The 9,987-nt window shown below is 41.6% G+C and overlaps 1 protein-coding gene across 1 annotated transcript in view; it reads left to right on the top strand.

Annotated features, from left to right (window-relative positions):
- Dpp4 (dipeptidyl peptidase 4) overlaps positions 1–9,987 on the top strand; it is a 78,349-nt gene that overhangs the window by 12,391 nt on the left and 55,971 nt on the right. The gene's annotated exons all lie outside the window — the stretch shown is intronic.

Below are 9,987 nucleotides of genomic sequence, written 5' to 3'. Positions count from 1 at the left end.
AAAAAAAAAAAAAAATCTATTATCACAGGGCATGCATTATTCAGCATTCTGTAATTTTAAAATCTAGGAATCTTTAAAAAAAAATAGAAGAAACCTGTATTGAGCCTTACCTAACTAGTTTTAGAGAATTTAGAGAAAAGAGATGAAAATCATGTAGAGGAGGGAATGCTGGTGGGACAGATCCTTCCAGGAGCTGCTATCCTTACCACATCCCTTTGTGAAGAGGGAACAGCCACCTTTCGTGCCACCTTCAGGGAGAGGTCAACTGTTAACTGTCTATTTCAGCCAGCTGCAAGCACTGACTTCACACCTCCATAAGGTCTAATTCACCCCCCACCAGTTCACAACATCTGCTCTCACAGCGCTTAGCACGTGCACTTACTTGCCCAGATGTTTAGACTGGTTTAAAAGAAAGTCACAACCGCACCTCTTGGAGCCCATTCAGTTGTGGCTTGGGTGTTTATTAGTAATGGCACTTTGGTCACAACTATCTGTGTCTTGGTCTATTTATCTTTAACACTGGGTAAGACTAAGATGAATAGAATAAGTGACTTAATAAAATACACAATGCCTTGAACTATCCGGCACACCAAAAGAAAGCTAGAAGAGCCATAAATGTGATTCTGGATACGTTTCCCAAGTGTTTTGTTTCTTAACAGTCCCAGGGCTTGAAGCATAATAATATTTACCATGTGCCCCGTCGTGCTAAAATTTTGCCTGGTAAACACTGGAAAAGGAACCATGTCTTATGGGACATTTTCCAATGATTGCTTTTCTTTGAATCTTGGATTAGAAACATCTGTCCCAAAGAGGAGCTTTGTTGATTATGATTATAAAAATTTCTGGGTGGGAAGTTCTTCAGTGAGTCAGTATCAGAGTTTTCCAGCTTCCCTAAATGATGGGTATTCTTTCAAATATCAGCTGATCATCCCCAGTTTGCATGATGACACCCGTAGTCAATATCTCTCCACAATTATTTTCAGTTATTTGTCATCAGAGAAACTACCCCCCAGGTTGAAGCAATTTGATTTGATCTATGAGTCATTTATCCTGATACTTAAGTTTTTTCCTTCACCCGTTTCTTATCGCTTCAGATTACACTGGCTCACACTGTCCAGAAGCTTAGCAAGGCATAGACACACCTGTTGTATTAGTTTAAGCCTTTGTTGTTGTGTTTATTCCTAGGTGAGTTCTATCAAGGGCTGAGAGAGTAGCTATAATCAGAATAAAGGTTAGTTTTACTTCCAACAGGAATAAGCAAGCCTGTGGCCCTCTGTAGCATTGGCTTTCTGTGTGAATCCTCCTGGACCTTCCCTCGCAGCGGTCAGCATGGCTCATTGTTCCACACCAGTGGCAGCATTGCTTTATCATGACCCAAATATGGGGGCCCATTTGCTCTCTGTTGCCCTTTAAAGGACCATGTTCTTATCGCTTCCAGGTCTTCTACATCAATCTCAGTATCTTCTCATCTAATCTTGAGAAGTGTATGATTTGCACTTATTTAACCCTCCACATCAGTTATCTGCTTTTGCAAATAAAGTTTTATGCAAACACAGCACCATTCATTCATTTACAGGTTGGTTGTAATGACTTTCGAGTTACAAAGGCCAACTTGAATAGCTACAACAAAGGTCAGACAACTTATTGACCACAGAACCCAAATTATTGCCCACTTAGTCATTCAACAAAAACTGCAACTCCAGATTAAGATGTTGCAACCTTACAACTGGTACAGACTTTATTTCTATCTACTAAGGTTTCATGCTAATCTAGAAGTCACAGGAGATGTAGCGTAAAAATTGGTCACACAGATGCACAAACAGGAGAAAGTCTAAGGAAACGCTGAGTGCAGGGAGGAACTGGGTTAAAGGCTGGAGAATACACACATTCTGAGCTCAAACCTCAGAGGGATGCAGTGAACCTAACTCTTTCCAGGATCTTGATGTCTTTTTTTATGCTTAAAGTTTCATGTTTTAGTAAAAGAATTGGGAAGTGGGGAGGCACACACAGATTGCAAATTGGCAAGGAAACTTTAGGCTTCCTAGAGAGAGACAGCATGGCACCTAAATGGGAGAATGCTCAAGAGCCCTGGTTATTTCTTGGAATATCTTTTTATGGAGTTTAAGAGAAGGAGCTAACTATGAGGGGGGGAGTATGTTTTCATATTTTGATGGACAGATTTGTGTAACCCTTTGTCTACCAAACACATTCCTTCCTGTGATGTTTCTGAATTTAATCTTGTGCACAGCCAATTATGCAAAGATGTAAAGTGCTAATAGGGCATTTTCTCTAAAAGTTCACTCAGAGGCTATACTGTCTTGCTTTACATGCCCAGACCAGTCTGAATTGGATCAACCTTCTCATCCCCATACCTAGATATATCTAAAGATATATTAGCACAGGATCTCTCTGTGAAAGGGGAATCACTGATGACTATTTTGGACATAAAAACATATTCCCTGTTTGGAGCAGGTTGTGCAGGCAGCTCAGTGTAGGTGGGGGTCCAAGGTTGCTATGTGCATTGCTTAAAGTAGTGTGTGTATATCCCAAGCTGAGCAGAGTCTCAGGTTTCTAAGTTGTTCTTTCTTGTCACATGCCTCCATTATGAACATAGTGAAATTTAATTGACTGTTATTTTCTTGAAGCTGAATTGTTAGTCTCAGCATCACTGTAGGTACTCCAGAGAACATTTTTCAGTTTGTTCATTCTTTCTTCCTTTCTTCCTTCCCCCCGTCTCTCTCTGTTTCTCTCTCTCTTTCTTTTTGCATCCTGACTTTCTACAGAATGCTTGGAACAACTCAATAATACACAGTGGCATAGCTGTAGAGCTTCCTAAAACTCTAAGTCTTCAATAAAGCATATTAGAAATGTTACCTCATCTCAACAATGAAAACTCCCCTAAGCCTTAAAATGATATTTGTGTATTGTAAACGTGAGTCTTTGCATGCCTGTCTCAGCCATTTCTGTGTCCTTATAACAAAATACCAGAGATTGAGTAATTAGTAGAAACCAAAATTGTCTTACAATTATAGAGGATGTGACCATGGCCCACAGAGAATTCAGTATCTGACAAGGGTCTTTGTGATATTGCCCCAATGGCAGAAAGGCAGAAGGACAGAAGGACAAGTTAATTCACTACAGTATTTTTTTTATGAAGTTCTGATTATTACTCCGTGAGAGCAGAGTGTTCATGACTCAGTCACTTTTCTACAGGCCCTGTCTCTTGTTTTTTTTCCTTTCCTTCCTTTTATTGAAAATAGATATTTTATCATACACTATATCCTGATTATAGTTTCCTCTCCTTCTACTCCTCCCAGTTCTTCTTCCTTCCCTTCCCATTCAGATCCACTCCCTTTCTGTCAGTGGTGGTTTGAAAGAAAATGGCCCCCAAAGAGAGTGGCACTATTGGGAGGTGTGGCCTTGTTGGAGTAGGAAGTGTGTCACTGTGAGGGTGGACTTTGAGGTCTCTTATACGCTCATGACAAGACCAGTGAGACAGTTTACTTCCTGTTGCTTGTATATCAACATACAGTAACTTCTTCTCCAGCACCATGTCTGCCTGCATGCCACCACGTTCCCTACAATGATAATGAACTAAACCTCTGATATTGTAAGCCACCACTTCTTTGTAAAAGTTGCCATGATCTTGATGTCTTTTCACAGCAATAGAAATCCTAAGATATTGCCTTTCATTAGAAAAGAATGATCAGGCTTTTTCTAAAAGATAACAACCAGACACGACAAATTAAAAGACAATACGATAAAACACAAACCATCACATTGAAACTAGGACAAGGCAGCCCAACAGAAGGAAAAGAGCCCCAAGAGCAGGCACAAGAATCAGAGAACCACTTGTGAACATCCTCAGGAGATCTATACTAAAAGCTGTGATATACAGGCAGAGGATCTGGGGAAGACACACATAGGCCCTGGGCTTGCTGTGTCAGTCTCTGTGAGCTCATATGGGCCTTGTATAGTTCATCAGGAGATCCTTGTTCTCCTGGTGTTCTTCATTCCCTCTCTCTTACACTCTTTCTGCCTCCTCTTCTGTTGGGGTCCCTGAGCTCTGAGGGTTGAGATTTAATGGAGACCTCCCATTTAGAGCTGTGTGTTCTAAGGATTCTCTCTCCCTGTAATGTCTGCAAGTCCTGTCTCTTAACACCACAACAGAGAGTGAGTTTTGATGCATGACTTTTGAGGAACATTTAGACTGAAGCATTTACCACCCTTCTGACATCCAGTACCTGCTTAACTCTAGAAGCTAATTCTAGCATCCACTCAAAAGCGCCCAGTGAAGAGCCTCATTTAAGTCAGAAATGATAGAGCTCAAGAGAGGACTCATTCTGACGTAGGTTTTCTCCAGCTGTGGAACTGAAATCAAGCATGTTACATGCTTTAAACTACAATGGCGGGATAGAAATGTGATAGCTGCTCCTATTTCAAAAGAAAGTAAAAGGCAAGAAAGGAATGGTAGGTCTATGGTAAGCCCAAAACCCAACAGGGACAGCCTCATTAATTCTTTTGTGTATTAAGAAAAACATTTGGTTCAATGTTTACTTTTAGGTGCACTTGGGCCGGTCTTTAGTCTCTTACTAAGCACAACCCATATAGCATCTCTTGCAGGTTGAAGTCTTGTGCCTTTGACTTCCCCAGGATGGCATTTCAAGCTAGTTCCCTCATACTAACCCAGCTCTAGAATCTCGTTGGCAGACTCTATCTCATTGCTCTTCTGAACTTTGTCCTACTGTGACTTTCTAGAGCAATGCTACTAAGATAGCTCTCTGTACAGGCCCTATCACTTTCTGAAATTATCTGAGGCCAGGTGGTGACTACTATGCCTCCAAAGATCATGCATAATGTTATCTGTAGAGGCGATAGTGCATGTACTGCATATCTGCCACCAAAGAGTGTGACCAATATCTTCCAAAGTGACCACCGAGACACTCCTAAAGTCACCCACAGGGCAGCAGAAGAACATTGCACCAGAATTCAGGGAGTATGGATTCAAGGCAACTCATGGTAGTAAATACTGTGTTCCTGTTGACATGCAAGGCTTCTCTTTTGGTCTCTTGCCTTGACACGCCCATGTCTATGATGAAAAGGGCAGCGCCAATAATCTCCAACATGTGTTTAAAATCATTCTTCCAGCCTTTTCGTGAATAATGCTGTCGTTTGTGATCTCTGAACTTCATGTGTTGAAAATTTAACTCCTGTGCAGAAGTCTTAGAGATGGGCCTTACAGCAGGCATTGGGCAGTGAGGGCTCTACTCTGGCAAGTGGATGATTGTTGTGTTTGAAGAAGTATGTTTATTATAAAAGGAAGTTGCATATACCCTTGCCCTCTCTTGAAGAATTTGTTGCCATGTGGTAATTTATGCTTAAGGTGCTTACAAAACATGAACTGATGATCTTGGACTTCCCAGTCTCCAGAACAATTAGTCAAATAAACTTCTACTGCTCATGTCTTACCCACTCTGTGGTGTTCATCTTAAGCACCATAAAACAGCCTGGAGCACACAGTCCCGAGCTCCCATCTTATACATTAACCTCTGTTTCAAATAACTACTTTGCCCGAACCCTTGACATTCTTTCTGAATATACCCTTTTCATCACTATGACCTAGTCATTGAACATTTCCCAAGTATTTAAGCTCTGATTCCCTCTACTGTCAGCTCTTTCTGTAGTTCATGTCTTTATTCTTGAATTTTGCTATAGACAGTTAAGAAAACCCACAAAATACCCTGAACACCTTGCTTAGAGATTTCTTTCACCAACTTATGGCCATAGCTCCTATATTCTACTTTTCAGAAAGCCATAGTATGTAGACCCAAAGTTCTTTGCCACTCGAAGAAAGGATGGTCTTTTCTCCAGTCCCCAAAAAGATGGTCCTCATTTCTGTCTAAGACTTTGCTAGAGTGGCCTGTGCTGTCCTTATTTTTTCCACTGTCCTCCCATCCTCCCTCCCTTCCTTTCTTCTGTTTTGTTTTTACATCCTGACCGAGGTTTCTTCTCCCTCTTCTCCTCCTAGTCTCCCACTTTCTCTCCCTTCTCATACTCCTTCTCTGTTTCTCTTCAGAAAAGGGCAGGCCTCCCATGTGTATCAGCCAGCTATGGCGTGTCAAGTTGCAGTGAGACTATGCACCTCCTCTCCATTAAGGCTGGATGAGACAACCTGGTAAAAGGAAGGAGTTCCAAAAGCACATAAGAGAGTCAGAGACAAGCCTGCTCCCACTATTAGGAGTCCCACAAGAAGAGCGTATATGCAGAGAGCCTAGGTCAGTCCCATGCAGGATTCCTGGTTGCTGGTTCATCTCTGTGATTTCCTGAGACCAGGCTAGTCGATTCTGTCTCCCACCTTTCTTAACATGACCACTTAGAATAATTTCAAAGAAGACTGAGGCTTTCTCTGAAGCTCTGTTCTTTGGAGCCGTCAGTAACATTGTTCTCAGTGCTACATTCACAGCAACAGCAGGAGGCACGTTTTGACATGCGGTTCAGATTCTATCCATCACCCAGTTCCAACATTGCTTAGCAACTCTCCACTTCTCAGGTACCAATTTCTGTATTAGTCATTTTGTGCTGCTATGACAAAATATCTAAGGCTGGGTGATTACAAAGAATAGACATTTATTTTTTATAGTCCTAGAAGATGGGAAAGTCGAGGTCAGGATGATAGTCAGTTAGCATTGGGTAGGAGACATCTTTTTTAACAGCAGCATCAGCCCATGATAGAAAGGAGAGGGACTCACTCCTCCCACCCCGTGTATAAGGCTCAAATGCGTTCCTGAGAGTAAAACCTTCAGGACTTAGTTGCCTCTTTCCAAGATTGCGCCTCTTAAAACTGGTACAATGGGTTAGACCTAAATTATAGCAAGGGTGTAGTATTTCCCCTAAGCCCATGTGGTGTGATAAGTAAGTCTGTGTTCAAAACCAGGTCCTTGGCTTTCAAGGTCACCTGCTATGCCATTTTTCTAGTGTTTGGTGACTCAGTGGAGATGAGACTGGATAACCCAGTCTCAGTGTCTGAGAAGCCTGGCTATTAATTGCTTCTTCCTTCTTACTGAATTTTCTTTTTTTTTGTCTGTCAAGGCTGATATTTTACAAGAGTGAATTCTGAAGTAACACCTGTTTTATTTCTTTGTACTCGTCACAGAAACAAATATCAGTGCGGAATGTTGACTGGTTGCCATATGGCACCCACAAACTATAACCAGATACCTCTTTTGCCTGTTTTTCTATTAACAACTTTACGCATTTGCCAGTCATAAGGAGCATATTTCTTTTTAGAAGTATTTCATTAGCTATTTAATTTCCAAAAAAGTTTATCTTTGCAAAGTATAACTATTACAAATCAGAGTTCAAGAGATAAAAGATTAATGATGAAGGAGCATAATTATTTAAAATGAAATATACTTTACACACACTGTGACCATTGGTCAAAGTCAAGGCTGCTTTGCAAAACCGTAGTCTCTTTTATCAGGACCTTATCATTCTGGAATTACTTTTCATCTGGAAGTAATTCTGATCCTGAAGCTAGGATTCATTACACCACTCCAACCCTTTGGTGAGATCTTATTATTAAGTCAATCCATTTTAAATGCTACTATTCTGATTTTTATGAGTGACAACTGGCATTTCCACACCGTTCAACCTAGTATTTTCAGCCAAGGAAGTAAAACCGAATGCATCGAGTATCTTTTCTAAAACTCTTAACGAAAGAGGAATGCATTTCTTTATGAGCTGATGGGTAACATATGATTAACTGCTCTCCTTGGCTGGCACAATACTTTGAACCAATACGTCAAGTGAACGGCACGTCCTGGGTCGCACCACGAAAACCGTGCGATCAGCCAAGGACCTTCATCTGTCACTGCAACAATGCCATGTCAGGGAGCAAGGAGACGAGGAAGGAGAAACGCGAACACGGGCATGTCCTACATGATTGTGACGGAATAGGTCGTGCCTTGGCAGCGAACTGTGAACTTGATAAAGGTCAAAACCTGGACTTGGCATTCACATCTCGCAGAACTCACTTATCTAGACGTTTCCAAACTGTCTTCCAATGTGTCCTGCTTAGCAAAAGGCAAGTTAGAAAAGAGAAAGAAAGGGAGAAAGAAAGAAAGAAAGAAAGAAAGAAAGAAAGAAAGAAAGAAAGAAAGAAAGAAAGAAAGAAAGACACATACACATACAAGGAACATCGTTTGTTCTACTTGCTTCAGTGTGGCCATGCTCTGGGTTTGCCGCTTTGGGTCTATTTGTGAATATATAGAAACTGCACTCAGCAGTTTGCATTCAGTTTGCTAAACAGACATTTCAAGCTGGAGCTCACAAGAGCTGCAGTTGCTTGCACAATATTGGGCCTGCCGATGGCCAGTCATGAATGAGAAAGGAATCAATGGGGTCCTACCCATCCTGGCTACTGATGGATTCCGGGGGAGGAAAGGAGTTCTTAACTTGTTCTTGATCACTTAGATGGTTAAATGCAGTGGGTCACAAAACAAAAGATGTGAACATGGAAAAAGAACGTGTAAGGAAGAGTAGGAATTGGCAAGGGTGGGTGAGTAACAACAACCAGGATGCATTGTATACATATATAAACTTTTTAAAGAATAAGTTTCATTAAAAAATAACTCTCAACACAAGTCATTAAGTGATAAAAGCGAAAAGAACATGAGAAGCAAATTAGAGGGGACAGAACGGAAGTCCTCACAAAAGAGCTGAGAGACAGAGAACAAAAGCAGCTGAAGCCATTACAAGGAACTGATTGAGGATGAGGAGCAGAGGCGGGAAAGCCAAAGTGGTACCTGTGTTCAGTGGCAGATCACATGCCTGGATAAGATGTGTAACATGAAGGCCTGCTAATTGGGGTTTATGTCCTGCCCAGTCCTCCAGCTGTTTAGTCCCAGTAAAAATCACACAGAGAGTCTAAAATAGGTTATAAACTGATTGGCCCATTAGCTCAGGATTCTTATTAGCTCTTATCACTTATATTAACTCATTATTCTTATCTATGTTAGCCACATGGCTCAGTACCTTTCTCAGCAGGGTAGGTCACATCTTGCTTCTTTGGTAGTCCGGGAAGGACTAGGGAGGAATGGGCTTCCTCCTTCCCAGCATTTTCCTGTTCTCATTGCCTCACGTTTACTTCCTGTCTAGTTGACCTGCCAATACTTCCTGCCTGGCCAAACAGTGTTTATTTAAAACATGATTGACAGAATACAGACAATTATCCCGCACCAAAGATGGCATCTGCAGGGCGTGGACACGAGCTGGAGAGAGTGCTTTGTCAGACGAAAAAGGGTTGCTAGGGCCAAGCAAAGGCCTTCAGGTGTTCCTGGAGGCAACATAGAACACCTGAACAGAGAGGGTTGAGGACAAGATCACCAGGCTGAAAGGCGTTCTCTTGGTGGTGTGGAGGAGGGATAGCAATGGAGAACCTGAAATCATGACTCTTGGAAACAGATTTCTCAGGAAGAATCAACAAGGGCATTTACACAGAAGTGGGAGGAGACAAAAGAGATAATAAAAAATGATTTTAAGGACTGGCAAGGTGGTTCAGTGGGTAGAGGTGCTTGCTACCAGGCCTGAAGATGTGAGTTAGATCACAGATTCAGTATAAAGGAAGATGAAGAATGAGGGAACCAATTCTTGCAGGGCATGCTCTCACTTTGACTCATATCCCATGGCACGTGTGTGCTTTCTCTCAAGCACACACACACACACACACACACACACACACACTTACTTTAAAAAAACAAATTTAAAAAATGACTTTAGCCTTTGAATGTGAGTCCCTACTAGTAGAATACAGAACCCCATGAATCTCACCAAGTTTAAGAAAGAGCAATGATAGAAACCAAGATCTCTCATGAGAATGATCAGCATATACCAAAGGTTTCTGAAGAACAACAGAACTGAGAAATGACCTGAAGACCACAGCAAAGGGTGATCTGGCCCTGTGGCATCTCCTACAGTAGTCTCTGGCCT

Source organism: Microtus ochrogaster, chromosome 4 (assembly GCF_000317375.1).
Source record: "Microtus ochrogaster isolate Prairie Vole_2 chromosome 4, MicOch1.0, whole genome shotgun sequence".
Lineage (NCBI taxonomy): Eukaryota > Metazoa > Chordata > Mammalia > Rodentia > Cricetidae > Microtus > Microtus ochrogaster.
Note: the sequence above shows the minus strand (reverse complement) of the source record. Positions and strands in the feature narration are given on the sequence as shown.